General features: G+C 48.0%; 1 pseudogene across 1 annotated transcript; it reads right to left on the reverse strand.

Annotated features, from left to right (window-relative positions):
• Nucleotides 1-3,011: 3,011 nt before the first annotated feature.
• On the reverse strand, nt 3,012-9,160 carry LOC144134790 (clotting factor B-like; annotated as a pseudogene). The gene is made up of 7 exons (XR_013315253.1): nt 8,971-9,160; nt 8,463-8,575; nt 6,339-6,406; nt 5,699-5,811; nt 4,783-5,024; nt 3,951-4,111; nt 3,012-3,285 (listed from the first exon to the last, which is right to left on the reverse strand). The product of XR_013315253.1 is annotated as a clotting factor B-like (transcript).
• Nucleotides 9,161-14,565: the final 5,405 nt, after the last annotated feature.

A 14,565-nucleotide genomic window follows, 5' to 3' on the forward strand; every position in this document is an offset into this window, starting at 1 on the left:
TGCAGAGGCGGGTTTCCAACAGCAGTTCTTACGTAACTTCTGTCACTGACTGGCCAGCCCCTGTGCGCCGGGTTATTACGAGACGGGAATCAGTACGGAAGCCAACCACGATCTACTTTGAGCACTAAAGCCTCTGAATTCAACCGTGTAGGTGTCTAAGTGCATCACTTCGTACGGCTCCGGGTTTTGCTTGAAGTGGACTATATACGAACATGCAAGTACTCTCACACACAGCAGCCGTGGTTGGCAGTCGAGATAGCACTAATATGATCGCTAGTGAAAACTTATGGTACCTGCTGGGCCGCGACTTGTACAGTCTTCTGGCCAGCGCTTGTTGCAGCCGCTTCACGCTGGCACCTGATACAGCAAATGCAACGATCCTTTTCGGCGGATTTGAATGCCGCATCGTCTCAACCTATGGGGCCGGTAACTCGTCGCGGCGGCTCGCGAGTCAATGGCAAGGGGCAAGAAGAATGAAATAGGAACGAAAGGAAACATATTGCGCCGGCATTGAAGACTACCCAATCATGCTCAGGCATCGCTGGCAAAAATTAAAGGAATTCACGGATACAGTGAGACGAAAAAAGACTGCCTGCTTCATGCGCGCTGTGTCACAGTTAATCGAAGTTTTTCGTGCAGAAAAATTGGCGTTGGACTCTCAAAGCTGCTTTGTTCGTATAGGTTATCTTCGCGACTGGCCATTCCCGTGCGCTTTTCAATCATGAGAGCCAATGAAAAAGAGCACAGGTGCCGACCAATCGCAGATCAAGGCCTGTTTAGCACAGTGATCTACTCGAATTATAATCTGATTGGTACCGTCCTTTGTTATTGGTTAGCTCGCAAAGAGCGACACCCCGTCAGATCTGGGATCGACAGCTCGTCAAGGTCAATGACATATACTGTACTTTTTGCCTGTTTCCTTTTCTCAGAGCTAACAGCCACACATCGGCGTAAGGAGACGGTAGCGTCTAAGGATAGCGAGGACTACTTCCTACCAAGTTCAGTATGCACTCAAGGCAGATCACTCTAACAGCGAGATTAGCCTCCATGATGCTCTGAAAAATTCACAGCTTGTTGGACTAACGAGTGTGCTCATGTTAGCCTTACATACTGCTGCACATTACATACCCTCATGTCATATCGCTAGCGTCTCTCGTGATTTTTATTGTGAATTAATGAAGTTGCAGTTATTTATTGCATGCACTGCAGGCAGACACGAGGCCGAGCATCATGAGAAGACGCGCATAAGTGTTCAGATCAAAGCAGCTTAGATAAAGTATCGCTTTGAACTAACTCGTCCTTCCTACTTTCCTCACTCCACACTTTTCCCTTCGCTCTCATCGCTGCTTTCTTCTGGAGCTGTGTTCATCAAGCTGGTCTGCAATTTAGCATTTATCTTTTTTTTTAGTTTTCTGAGGGTTCACTCCAGCGTTTATGCAAGGAGAGGCATAAACATGTGGAGCGTGCCGTGACAGACACGTCATGGGGCGAGAGGAGGGACAAATGCGGAAACCAGCTGCGGTTGGTGCTGGGGAGTGGAGACTGCTCGCTACCCTCTTCGTACGATGCGAAGGGGGTGACGTCAGTACTCCTGGATTAACCGCCTGCGCAGCGTTCCCTCTCTCAGATGCGCCGGCGGTACGAGATCCTGCCTCCGAACAAAATGCTGCGACACGTCAGACGCCTCCAGATACCGAGGAATTTGGCGTTACAGTGCCGAAACCGTGACATCAATTTGCTTATCTTACTCATACTGCAGTAATCAAATTTAGCACAAATAATGAACCTTAGAGCCCTAGTTTTTCTTCTTTTTTTTTCCGTGCACAAAGGAGATGCCTAGTGGGCTCAGAACGCAGAAATCCGCTCCTGTCTGAGCAGCAGTTGAGCTTACAGCCGGGTTTAGCTTTAATCACGCCGCCTTTTTCTTTCTTGCTATGCTTTATTTGTAAGATACTTTTGAATTGTTCCCCTGTTGTTTAGCTTTTATTCATTTTGCCTCATCGCGTCGGCTCTGTTTGATCGGCGGAATCGCTAAAAAATGCTCGTGTCTCGTTAGAATGTTTTTGCGCAGCGCTATCGCTGTCATTAGCGCATCTACCAGGAGTTCACTACGCATGCGCGAGGCCTACGTTGTCCGCAGCTAGTAGTGCCCGACAAAAACGGAGACGGCAGAGGTGCGCGGTAACGCTGCGCAAATGTCACGTCTCTCACGCGTAGCTAATTCACCCTCGCAAGATGCTAAGTAGTTAGTGCTGAGCAGCGTCGTTCACAATGTACTGGACTACTATCTGCATTTGCGAAGCTCTGTGGAGAGGCGCGCGAGTCGCTTGTGCTGTCAAGATGGTACCCCCCGTTCTTTTGGCAGGAAGTCAACTCGAGCCCAGGTCGCCGAACAATATCTCGCCTTCTTCTGCATGGGTCACGCCTTACGTGCTCAAGCAATTCTTTTCTCCTTTTTTTTTCGACTGCTCAAAAAGTATTCCAAGTCCCATTGTCTCCGAGACGATGTTAGGGTCACCTTTGGCGAGTAGAAATGAAATTTCCAAAGAACTGCCCTTTGCGTGAATGACGAAACCTTTCCGAATGCTTGTGAAACCGTGCACAGTACTCCGTCTGCTCTTGTGTAAAAAGTGTTAGAGAAATAACGAGACCGACTTCGAGGTTGGATTAATGTGTACGAGGGTGTGTATTTATATATACATATATGTATTATACATAGTTTACGGCAGTTGACACTTGTATAAAAGTTAACTCGTCTTTCTCTTTTTTTTTTGTCTGACGCTGCTGTATAGCGACATCTGCAGGTTGATGTAAATGAAGAAATGAAATAAAGAATAATAAACACGTGATTAAAAATGTTTTTTTCTTCGGCGACACGCATTCTAATCTGAATTTAAGCTTTTACAAGACCAGAGCCAATTCCACGGCTTCGTTTTTTTTTTATTACTACTAAAAGACGTTTTTCTTCCTGAAGGACGTGTTTAGTTTGATTGAAAGCGGAGCCCAAAATAAACGGCTGACGACAAGAGTCATGCCACTGTTTTATTGGAGAATTAATGTCGAGATGTGAATACACAGAATAGAAGGATGACTGCGTGCTGAACTGGTGAGATCGGCGATCAAGTGCTTTTCATTATGCGCTGAATCCAAGGCAAGTAGTGGGTGACCTTTGTGTAGACTCCGGGGAAATTCTGGTCGCCGCATTTTTCTCCAAACGTGGCGATGCCGACCGCTGACCAGCGGGTAACTGCGATCCGGCACGATCATAGGGGAGCCCAGGTAGCGCTGGAATAATAAAAAAAAAACACACGAGGTTAAACGTATCAAGTGCTGCATGCTAAAAACCTTGTTCCCAGCGTTACCCCCCCCCCCCCCCCCACACCCCCTCTTTTTTTGACATGACTCTTCTTGCCTAGCAGCCCTAACCGCTATTCATGCCACCCTCCCACCCCTTCACCCCCATCTGAAGTAAACCATCCTCTCTTATAATTTCACTACTCAGCTTTGTAACATACTCTCAAGCTTTTTGAACAGCTGCCCGGAATCGAAAAAGCTGGAAAAACCCCACGCCATAAAAGAGACTTCCGATGCACAGCCTTAAATCGATTTCGACTATAGGCAGACCAGTCAGCCAGTTGTGTCACGTGGCGTTTCTCTGTTAACCAGCGAAGCTTTCGAAAGGCTCAGTGCGCCGCTTGTTAATTATAGGCTTCTTGCGGCAGATATAGGCCTAGTCATAGGGTGGTGATAATGCGTAAGTATTCGGTTTCTCCGAAGGAGTAAGTTATATTAGCAACAAAACTATTCGTTTTCGTATGCGCCAATAGCGCCATGTAAGGGCGACCTAACGAAAAATAGAAGCAAAAATCGAGCAAATATACTCAAGTGTTCTCCCTCTTGCTCATTACAGTGCGCCGAATGCAGTGGCCATAAATAATTATTGTTCTTACATCGCAACCGCCCTGGCCTCCTTGGATGTCGGTGCACATCTGGCCCGCGATGATGCCTCTGGGAAGTTCTTGGACCCTCACATTGGCGTAGATGTCGTTGCAGTCACCGTTGTTTGCGATGAGGGCTCGACGGGCGCGCAACGTCATGGGGGATTTCTTGCCTGCAACGAGGACCAGAAAAGTAACTTATAGTAGTAGACTCCGTGGTATTGTTGCCCTTTATAAATCGTCCTTATATCTTTTTGTTGCTCAATTTCTCACCGTAGAAGAAAATTTTGTAACGCTGAGATTTGGGCGAGATGGTAAGCATTCATGATGGGTGAACAGCGCAACAAAGGCTTGTCTTGCCTTTGTCCCGCCTTTGTTGCGCTGTTCACCCACCAAGAAAATTTTGTCTCAAGAATATCTGCACATAAGTATTTATTTCTGGATCCCAAAGACAACCTTTAGTTTACCTTTGATACAAAAAAAAATTTCCTCCATTTATAGCGCGCCGATTGAGATATTATACGCCGACCGCCATGTAAGCTTATTTCCAAGCTCCTTCAACCAGACGCCGAGAAAAGATCGGAGGCTCGTAGTTCATTTGCACTGCGCCCTTTTTGCTACTGCCAGCGTGCCGTTGACAAAACCTGAGGAAATGCATCTGGACAGACCGGTGGGCCCCGTACAGGGTCAACCGCCACGGCGAAACGTTGCGTGCCACACCGGGCACACTTTTCCTCGCGCACTGCGGCATCTTGGTGCTTGTCTATGCATACCGCATGCAGAGTAAACACAAGGTGCTCTGTTTGCGATGCTCGCGCCACCGAGAGGACTGCTGGCAACTTACCAAAATACTTGGGCGACCACTCGAGCACAAAGGAGAGCCTGTTGTCGAAGGCGTCGGTGCGCGTCGGCAGACAGATGGGCATCGTGTCGTTGGCCACCTCTCGGCGCAGCGTCATCACTGCAAGGTCGTAGTAGCTGCTCCCGGGCAGGTAGTCTGGGTGCACCTCGACGTCGTACACGTTATACTCCACTCCGGATTCAGTCGACTCCGACTCGAGTTGAACCGAGTACAGCCGCGGGCTCCTGAAGCGCGTTAGACGCAGCGTTCACGATGACCGTTTCGTCCATAACAAACCACACGACTGGCTGCAACAGCACTCTCTCCACCGCATTTCTTTCTAATGAAACTAATTCTCACAAGTATACGGTCGAGGCTGTGGCCTAGGATGGTTGCTGTATTCGTTTGTCTCTGCCCCTGTCACTCTCGTCATGAATGACGTTGCATTTTTTTCTGGAAACTAAACAAAATACACGGTGAGTTTGCGTGTCGCGCGGCCTGCTAGGCAAGCAAACACCATTTTGTCTTCCACCGACTCTTCCGGACCTCTACAAGCTTGCAGCTGTATCTTAAACTCAATGGACCTGACTGAGCTTAATTCTTTAAATAAAGCGCAAAACAAAACGCTGTGTGCTGCGTCGCTCAGTGTGAAAACCGCTTGTAGGCACTCCTGATCACTTGGTACCGAAGTTTCTTATACATGCGACATAAACGGTACAAATAATAGGATATATACACAATATCTGCACTGAGTGAGAGCGCTTTTTAAGAGAGAAACAGAAGATAACACGAAAGGGGAGAAAATGTTGAGAGATTACCCACTCGCGTTGATCTGTCCACGCGATTTTCTCCAGCAACTTGCTTTTAATTGCCACTAGTCATTAGAGAATTGCGTTTTCTCAGTATCGCCATCACTTACTGTGGCCTTGGATCAAAGCAGTGGGCCGCTGTTAGAATGTGTCTTTCGCTTATAAGAACGCCAGCGCAGAGGTAGTCCGGTGACTTTTTCTGGTTGTATTCCATGATTGAAGCCTGCAAATAATACGTTAATTGTCACATCCGCAAAATGCGAGCGAGTTTTATTTTTCTGCTTTATAACTCTATGAAAAGCATCCCTCATTATATGGCGCAAATTAACTTTTTTTTGTTGCATGAATAAAAGATCCGAACGACAAGCATACTGGTTTACAAAATAAACCAGTGCAAAAAGTGGTCTACAGAGTGTATACCGCTATCTTGTTCACAGTACCAAAAGCCTACCGACTTCACAGATTCTAACTTTCAGTAAACAGAAAAATTGATTCTTTTCGAGTGATACGCCTTTTTTTTTACTCAGTTATGCCATCTTACACAACAGAAACGTACTGTCGTTTCGACCAGTTTTAGTCATTCTTACTGCACACATTAGCTTACGAGCTATTCGCCTTCGGTGCCTCTTGCGAAATCCATCTGGCTGGACAGCGAGTAATGGTCGCTGCCCATGACAGTAAATGAATCCCGCGTGTAGCCTCATTAAGGCCAACGGCATCGCGCATTGCATAACACTGCAACACTCTCACCATCCACGGCCACTCTGCTGTCCGGGCCTTTCCACTGGGCAATGGCTTGAACCTCTTCAGTCCACAAGCTGTCAGAAAAGGCATTCCTGTATTAGCATGTCCCATCTATACTGCCACAAGCGATTAGCTGAGCGAAGCAGTAAAACGGGGGTAACGAGCTGAACAAACATCGGTGATGAGCAGTGCGTTATCACGTACGGCAGCGCTCAACAGAGCCCGTAACATATTAACGGTAAAGTGCCTCCGTTCACGAAACAGTGCGCACGCGGCGGTGTGTGTAAGATACGCAATTAGCTACAACGAAAGGAAGATGATTCCATACAGTGATCTCGCATGTTTGTTGCATCCATCCTGGCGCATTATATTGCTCTAAAGCATGGAATGATATACGGTCGCCACCATCCTGCCGCGTGTTGTATCTAACGTGACTGTGTATTAACACATAAAGGTGCTGGCGTGACGTTCAAAGGCAACATGCGGCTGTGCACAACACACTTTAATTCTTGATATGCAGGTTTGTGTTTATCGGCTGTGCCTCTGCTAACTACAATTTTAACAAGAGATCGAAGTAACCGACAATGCACAATTCATGTCAGTAAGGAACAGTGAAGCGTTTTTAAGGAGCACAGATGACGAAACCAATGGCAGAAAGCCTTTGCTAGTTATCCTGCTCCAATGCGAATATTCATTTAAGATATTGAGCTTAGTAGTTAGAAGCATTTTGTTAAAATTTTAAGTCGTAAAGTAATAAAGCATCAGCAAAAAAAAAATAGTTAATCGTGCAACGTGCGACACGGTTCCGTCCTCGCAGGGCTTTCTCACACGCCTCCAAGAAGAAAAGTTTGCTATTAAAACTACTTGCGCCCAATGCGCACTTTCGCACTGGCTCTTGACGCGGTTTTATTGCTGTAGCCTCACGTTCCTTGAATTTTTCACGCTTTTTGGGCCTAATGTTAACTAATGTCAGGACATCTGTCTGTTGCCAAATACATTCTACCTGTGTACACCCCCCCGCCAATAAAACGTTTGTTTTGATCTTGATCAATGAAGCAATTTAGTACTGAATAAAAAGCATGTTTATTTGCAGCGGTAGCGCGAATATATCAGCTCGGTCCTTAAAACAAGCAGCACAAGGACACGAGGGAAACTAAAAAAAAAAGGAGCGCAGACAACACAGAGCGCTGAGTGGTGTAGTGCTGTTTGTTCCACTCAGCACGCAATGCAAGTCTTATAATATATATATATATATATATATATATATATATATATATATATATATATATATATATATATATATATATATATATATATATATATATATATATATATATATATATATATATATATATATATATATATATATATATATATATATATATATATATATATATATATATGTGTGTGCACATATAACCCTTTCATACTTGCAGAAAACTCGCATGTCTAGGCTCAGTACAGCTATATGTATGTTCTAAATAGTCTCAAAAGATAGATAGATAGATAAAGAGGAGGAAGGAAAGGCAGGGATGTTAACCAGAAAGGGGTTCCGGTTGGCTAGTCTCAACTCGTGAGAAGAAAAATATAGCATAGTGATGCACTCGTCCCCTGCTCTTGTTTCTCTCGTGACACGGCTGGAGTAAATGCTGCATGTTTAGGAAAAATCGTAGCGGGTGAAGATGGAGGAAACAATAAAGTAAAATGGAGACAATAAAACTATGATGCGCAGTGGGACATTATTCATCATCATCATCATCATCATCAGCCTTTAAGTTGCCTGACAGTTGTGTTCGAGCTCAAGCAGTGACAGGCTGCGAAAAGAAATTGAAAGGGCTGAGCTTATCGTTTTCCTTGTTATTTTTCTTACGAATTATAAAGCTATAAATCAGAAGAATAATAGCAAAGCACCGCGGCAAGCGTGTTACAGGGCAATAAACCTTCTTGTCAAAGAAGAAGAGCTAGACCTAACGCCGACAGCTATTAATGGACAGAAACTTCTTTTCTTCTTCCGCGTTGCCGATGTTAGTACCTCTCAAGAAGACAACACTTAGCGAAATAAGGACGGCATGTGCGAGGCGAACACCAATAACAGTAATGTATATTTTTTAATGATTCTCGCAAACTCACATGCATCATCACAAATACAGGTCCGGACCAAGAGCAGCACACTTATCAGGGCGACGAACAAAGTCATGATTGCACTTCAGCTCAACCGCCTTCCTCAAAATCCACACTGCCTCCTGGAAAGGAGAGAAAGATAGGGGTATATATGTATCCAAGGAGATAGTTAGAGAGTTATAAGTGCTTCCTGAAGCGTAGTTTACTCATCAAAGAAAGGCAAGCGACGCAAGGCTACCAGTCTTAGATATCCGACATCCGACTTCAAAAAACGTAGATATTGAGGTCGGACGGCAGAAAATAAGGTCTGGAAAGCAAGTCACGCATGCGTGCTAGTAACAGAACTAGTTCAAGAAGCCAAGGGATGACATCCCCCAAGAAAGATCAACTAATTCAGAGACACTTGATAAACTGCTCGTGGGAAAACTTAGGTAATTCTGGACCAACTATAAGCGCAGGTATACAACCATTCCAACTTAAAGGAGAACTATAGCAAGGGAAACAAAAGCGCCCCCACCTGGTGCGCTTCCTGCTTCGTGTCACTCGGTAACTCTTCGCAGTCGAGCGTCCGTGCGGTGTGTGCGGCTCGGCTCAGGGTGTTGTTTTATATCAGCCACGGCACTGAGAGCGCCGGCGTACTGCGCCCCTCGCTTGATTGGAGCCTGTGCCAGCTCGCCAGGCCACGTGACGAGAGCAAAGAATCGCCGTTGCATCTTCATTACCAAGCGGAGAAAATGGAAACGCCAAAGCGGCGACCTGTCGAAGCGAATGCATGAATTATGCCCTTCCTGGGCCCTAATCGCAAGTCGCCATTTAGCGGAGCGCATCCAAACAAAAAAAAAAGAAAAGAAGAGGGTGAGGTGGGGGGAGGGGGGGAGCTGGTCTCGGAATGATGTACCACATCGGACGAGGCGGGTAGCCCGGAAAGGGTGTCGGGCCCTGCAAGCCCAGCGCGTCGTCGCAGCGGCCCACCGGGAGAGCGAAGCCTCGAGTTCGAGGCGTCTGGCGCGTGAAAAGAAAAGACCGGCGAAGGGCAGCGGCCGCCGCCGAAAGCTCCCGGGGCAACGGGGTTCAGCCGAGTTGGTAAATGAGAAAGACGTGCACGCGGTCCCGGCCTTCAGCGCCTGCGGCGACCTTGCGCATCGGACTTGTAAACTTGCGGTGGCGAGCGCGCACTGGCGGACGGAGGGTTGCTGCTGCCTGGCCGCTGCTGCCGAAGGGGCGGACGCGCGGCTATATACGACACTGGCATCATGAGGCCGCGCGCGCGCGCTGCCCGGGCGTTCCAGGAGCGCGCTGAAATGCGAGAGAAAAGAAAAAGGAGCGTTCCTGAGCCCTGACACCAACGCAGATAGCAGGGATGGCAGCCACGGTCATGGGCACGTGGCCTCCCGTGGCAAGAGATTTCAATGGGAAGCAGACGCTGTGGTTCCGGCTGGTGTTTTGCAAGTCGAGGGGCCCATGTACCCACTGTTCATTTAGTGTTTGTATAGTGTGATAGTGCCGCGCCAAGGCACGAGAATAATGCGCCAGCGAGTTCTTAAAATAAATTGATAGGCGACAGAAACCACGGGAAGGTGTGACGAAAAACAGGACTTGTAGTTTTAAAAAAAAGGTAATTTTGGGGCATATTCATGATTTATAATTAGAAGACAAATGCGTTATGCATCTTCGTTCCACCTGCGCATTATAGCCGTCTAACTGCGAATAAATTTTGCGATGTACAAATTCTTCTGTCAACTTCATCGCGAGAAATCTCCCGCCACAATTTTATTTTGCCGTTTCCTGCAGTGCAAGCAAGACTGGGTGAGCTACTGCGCGAGACCAGCCCCCGACCGGCGCTTGACCCGCGTTTAGTTCTCAGCCGTCGTTCCTTCTTTCGGCTCAGGCCGGTTCCTTTTGAGGCGCACATCAGCTCCTATACCGGTCCAGGCCCGTACACAGGATGCATTCCGTCCGGCACTATTCATGCACGACAGGGAAGTTGTGTGCACACAAGAGGGTATGCACGTGGTTGAGCAACTTTGCATGAATATGGCTCACGTCCAGATGTGCTCATGGACGGAACCAAACAGTCTGATGTATGATCCAGTTTGCGCACGACTGGAACCACTCTTAACACAAAGGCCCGCACAGCGCTCCCTCATTAGCGCTCCTAAGCCAGAATACGAGATGTACGCGCATGCAGCTCGCGGCCAACCTTGTCTTCTGGTCCGGCCGGGTATGGCGCTGTCAAATGCGTGCTCCTGGGAACTACCTATATTTTTCTTTCCGCCTTCAAAGCACGGAACCAGCTGGCTGACCCTGTGCATTTCAGTGCACTGCTTTCAGAGAGAAAGGTAATACTAATGCTGCGATGTTTTTTTTACTTAGTAGGTGCCCCATACAAACACGAGTTCCACGTTAGTAGGTTGGTTGGTTGGTTTTTGGGGAAAGGAAATGGCGCAGTATCTGTCTCACATTACTATAACTGGCGTTTTTGGTCACCTAGGTCGCTGACACGCAGTAATATGTTGTGATTTGGCGCTATCCTATGCATACAAAAAGAGGAATTCGCAGCCTTGTAAGCATTGCGACCAGAGGTCTAAAAGACATGAAAACTGAAAGTCATTGCTCTAATCACGATAGATGTACTGTCGTGAGCAAAAGTAAAAGAAAGATCCCCCCCCCCCCCCTTCCCCGCCTCGTGTTCCGAGCGTTGCCGCTCTGCATGGGGACGCTACCACCTGACGAAGCGCTCCTGGTGCCGAGACCGGCTGTGCGCCGGTCTCGGGGGGGGGGGGGGGGGGGGGGGGATCTCTTACTTTTGCTCACAACAGTACCTCGATACCTCGGAGTGTCATATGCTTCAGACACTGCGATATCTAAAATCAGGTGAAATACCTCCCGTAGTTCATTGCAAGCGCCGTGGTAGCTGCAGCGACGCTTGCAACAGCAAAGCTACGGTTAACTGAGGTTTAATAATCATACCACACACGTTACTCCATTTTATAAAAAGGAAAGGCTGACGAATTTCGTTGGCGAGAAGGGCGAACGAACGGGGAACAACTGCAGAGCGTTATTTTGCTGCTCAACGACATAACAAGTACGATAGAAACATAGTATCGCAAGTGCTCAAGTCGCAAGCGCATTCGGTGAAACAGCCGATAGGCACTAACGGTTGCGTGATCTGCAAGCTACTTTCATTACTGATTAATTGGTGAGTTTACAGGTATGCCTTTTCAAGAAGTGCCTGAACTACGGTGCGGACTATCATGCCTTTCGTATCGAAGATCTCCTAATTAATTTCGACATCAGGGCCTTCAACGCGCGCCGGAATCTCGGTACAAGGGCGTTTTTGCATTTAGCTCCATCAGAATGCGGCCACCGTGGCCAGTGCCCTTAGCGAACTCGTGTTCAGCAGCCGACCTCTCTAACCCTAGAGCCGCACATGTGGGCTCAACCACTCTCAGTGTGTTAAATGAGCATTATGGATTCGTTCAGATGACCGCTTTGCAAGTATCAAATAGGAATTTCTGTCCATGTTTGACTAAGTCATTTCTGTGAAATAATGTTTCGGTGTGTTTCGACTTTCGCCCAAACGCTCTAACAAGTCAGCAAGCTGCGCCAAGAAAGGTGTCAGAAGCGATAGTTTCATGCGCATCACAGCTAGCCACACCGGCAGCCACACGAGCAGAGACGACGGCCACGACCGCTCACTGCTCCTGAAAGAGCAATGTCCAGAAACAAGCATAGCAACAGTCGTCAACCTTGGTGCGAGCCGTGACGTACAGCAAGACGCGGAAGGCGCCCGGGGGAGTGCTCAACACCTGTGAGCTTATCGATGCACGATATGGTCGGTGAAGGGCTACGTGGAAGTTAAACGCTTCGAGTTTGTTCACCACAGAAAAAAAAAAGCATATGGACCTCCATGTTAGATGTCAGGCCACCGCTGTGGAAAAGACACAACGTAAAGATACGGCGATGAATCCGATTGTCCTCTACACATATCGTTGAAGGAGACGGAGAGGAAAGTTTAGTAAACGAGTACTGCCACGGTCACGCCGAATTAAGTAGGTGTTCTTATTATATACGCTGGAGCTGGGGCGCTAAGGCGGTTGTGCACCAGTTGCGGTCCGAAGCCAGCGTATCACCTAATATGCTGTACGTACTTTTTGCCCGCAGATGACTCGGCTTGCGTTCTCTTGCAACATAACAAGATCGGCGAGCTACTTCTTAATGCCCCCCCCCCCCCCCCACATGCACACACGCACCGCACGCAAGTGAGGAAGAAAGGAAAATAAAAAACAAAAGCTAATTACAGGAGTACCGAATTCGTATTCTGACCAGGACCTCATGAGTTTCCCACGGTCTCCAGGCGACGTGATCGTCGCACAGAAGGGCGAACGGGTCAAAAGTCGAAAAGTGCTCATTTCTCACATCTTTCCTGAACACTGAGTTGCCGAACATGATCAAGTTTACTCTCACCGAGTGCAAGGCTACTGGCTACGCGCGCCCACCAGCTCGGTAGTTCAGCTGCCAAAGATGCGGGCACGCTGCCAAACATCGGAACGGAAGCAGACGGCGGACGCGGAGCTGCGCGAAACTCCAGTTTACAGGCTGCGAGGCTGGTAGTGGAGTGCACGGAAAGTATGCGGTGAGCGTCCGTTCGCAAGAATTCGCCGTTGAAAAAAAAAAAAGGGGTTTTTTTTTTTACGGCGAATCTGTGCGCAAAATTTTCAGATTTTCTTGACGTCACAGCGAATTTAGGTGATAGCACGGTACTTCGTTTAGTTCTGGCTCAAACTGCATTTATTGGCCTGCATACCTCGGTGCCAAAGGCGCCCGGTCCCCTCCCGAAATATCGAAGTCACCACCCTCTTCCCTTCCCCAAGTTCTATTTTCAGGCTATCGTTGGACTTGCATCGGCCAGCGCTTCGCCCCCCCCCCCCCCCTCCACAACACAAGAAATTGCCTCAGCCTCCTCCCGAACAAAAAAAAAAATCCTGGCTACGTGCCTGCGAGACGGGACTGTTCGGGGCATAACCACTGCCTTCTTTTCGTTCTGTTTCGGCCAATATTATAGTAAATAATTTAAATGCATTGAATTTTCACCGATTATATTTATACTGCTTGTAATTTTGCGTGCTGCTTAAAAAACAAAAACAAAAAACAAAGAATAGTTTCTTGTGCTGCTTGAAGGCTCTGTAACAGAGTATTTTCCCATAAAGAAAAAAGAAGTGGGAAGGAAGTTGACAGGGGCGACAGAAAAACAACGTAGCGGACCTTTCGCGCACTACAAGCATATTGACTTCGCACAGCCCATCATTATCGATGTGGTAAAAGGTGAGAAAGCCACGAGGAAGCTGGCGGCGAAATGGCGGCGAACGCCGGTGAAAAACTGTCAGTACCAAACATAGCTCTTGCCTGGCCTTCGATCGTCCCTCATACAGCACTATCTTTGGAGAAGGAAGGAAATGAAAAAAAAAAGAAACACGCTTTCTCACGCGTGTGATGTAATTACTGCCAGGATTTTAATCCATGACTAGCCGCCCACAGCGGCGCTCTGCTGCTGGAACGCTGCATCGAAATGCGGATGCTGCCAGCTGGACTTCCGTACGCTCATTGCCACACGCTCGGCTTGTGTTGCCGATCCAAGGAAGCCCGGAGTTTCGCATCACGTACGCCTCCCATTCGTGACCAAAACAGCGCTGTAATGATGAAGCGCACGCGACGCCGCCGAGGTTCAAGGACTTGTCTGCTCGCGTATGGGCCTATAACCCCCCACCCATACCCTCCTTCTATTCGTTGAGGACCGCCGCTAAGAGCATACGTCTCCGCCGGCGGTCGGCAAGAATATGCCCTGGAGAGAGTAACTGCGCTTTAATCGGGCTTAAAACACTTGACAGCGTCCACGCGATTCGCGCTGTTTAACGCCATGAAGTGCTGGTGTGCTCTGAACGCCTGATGTGGCTTCCTCCACTAGGCGTTTTCCTCACAGCTCGCAAGGTAACGCCGAGCGGTGCCGATCCGCAGGAGGCTTTCACACGCGCTCATTGCATACACTGCTCGCTCAGTAAAGACAAAGGAAAAGCTGTCGAGTGAGCCTATCAGGTGTCGTTTAATGGCGTAC

This window comes from Amblyomma americanum, chromosome 1, assembly GCF_052857255.1.
Source record: "Amblyomma americanum isolate KBUSLIRL-KWMA chromosome 1, ASM5285725v1, whole genome shotgun sequence".
NCBI lineage: Eukaryota > Metazoa > Arthropoda > Arachnida > Ixodida > Ixodidae > Amblyomma > Amblyomma americanum.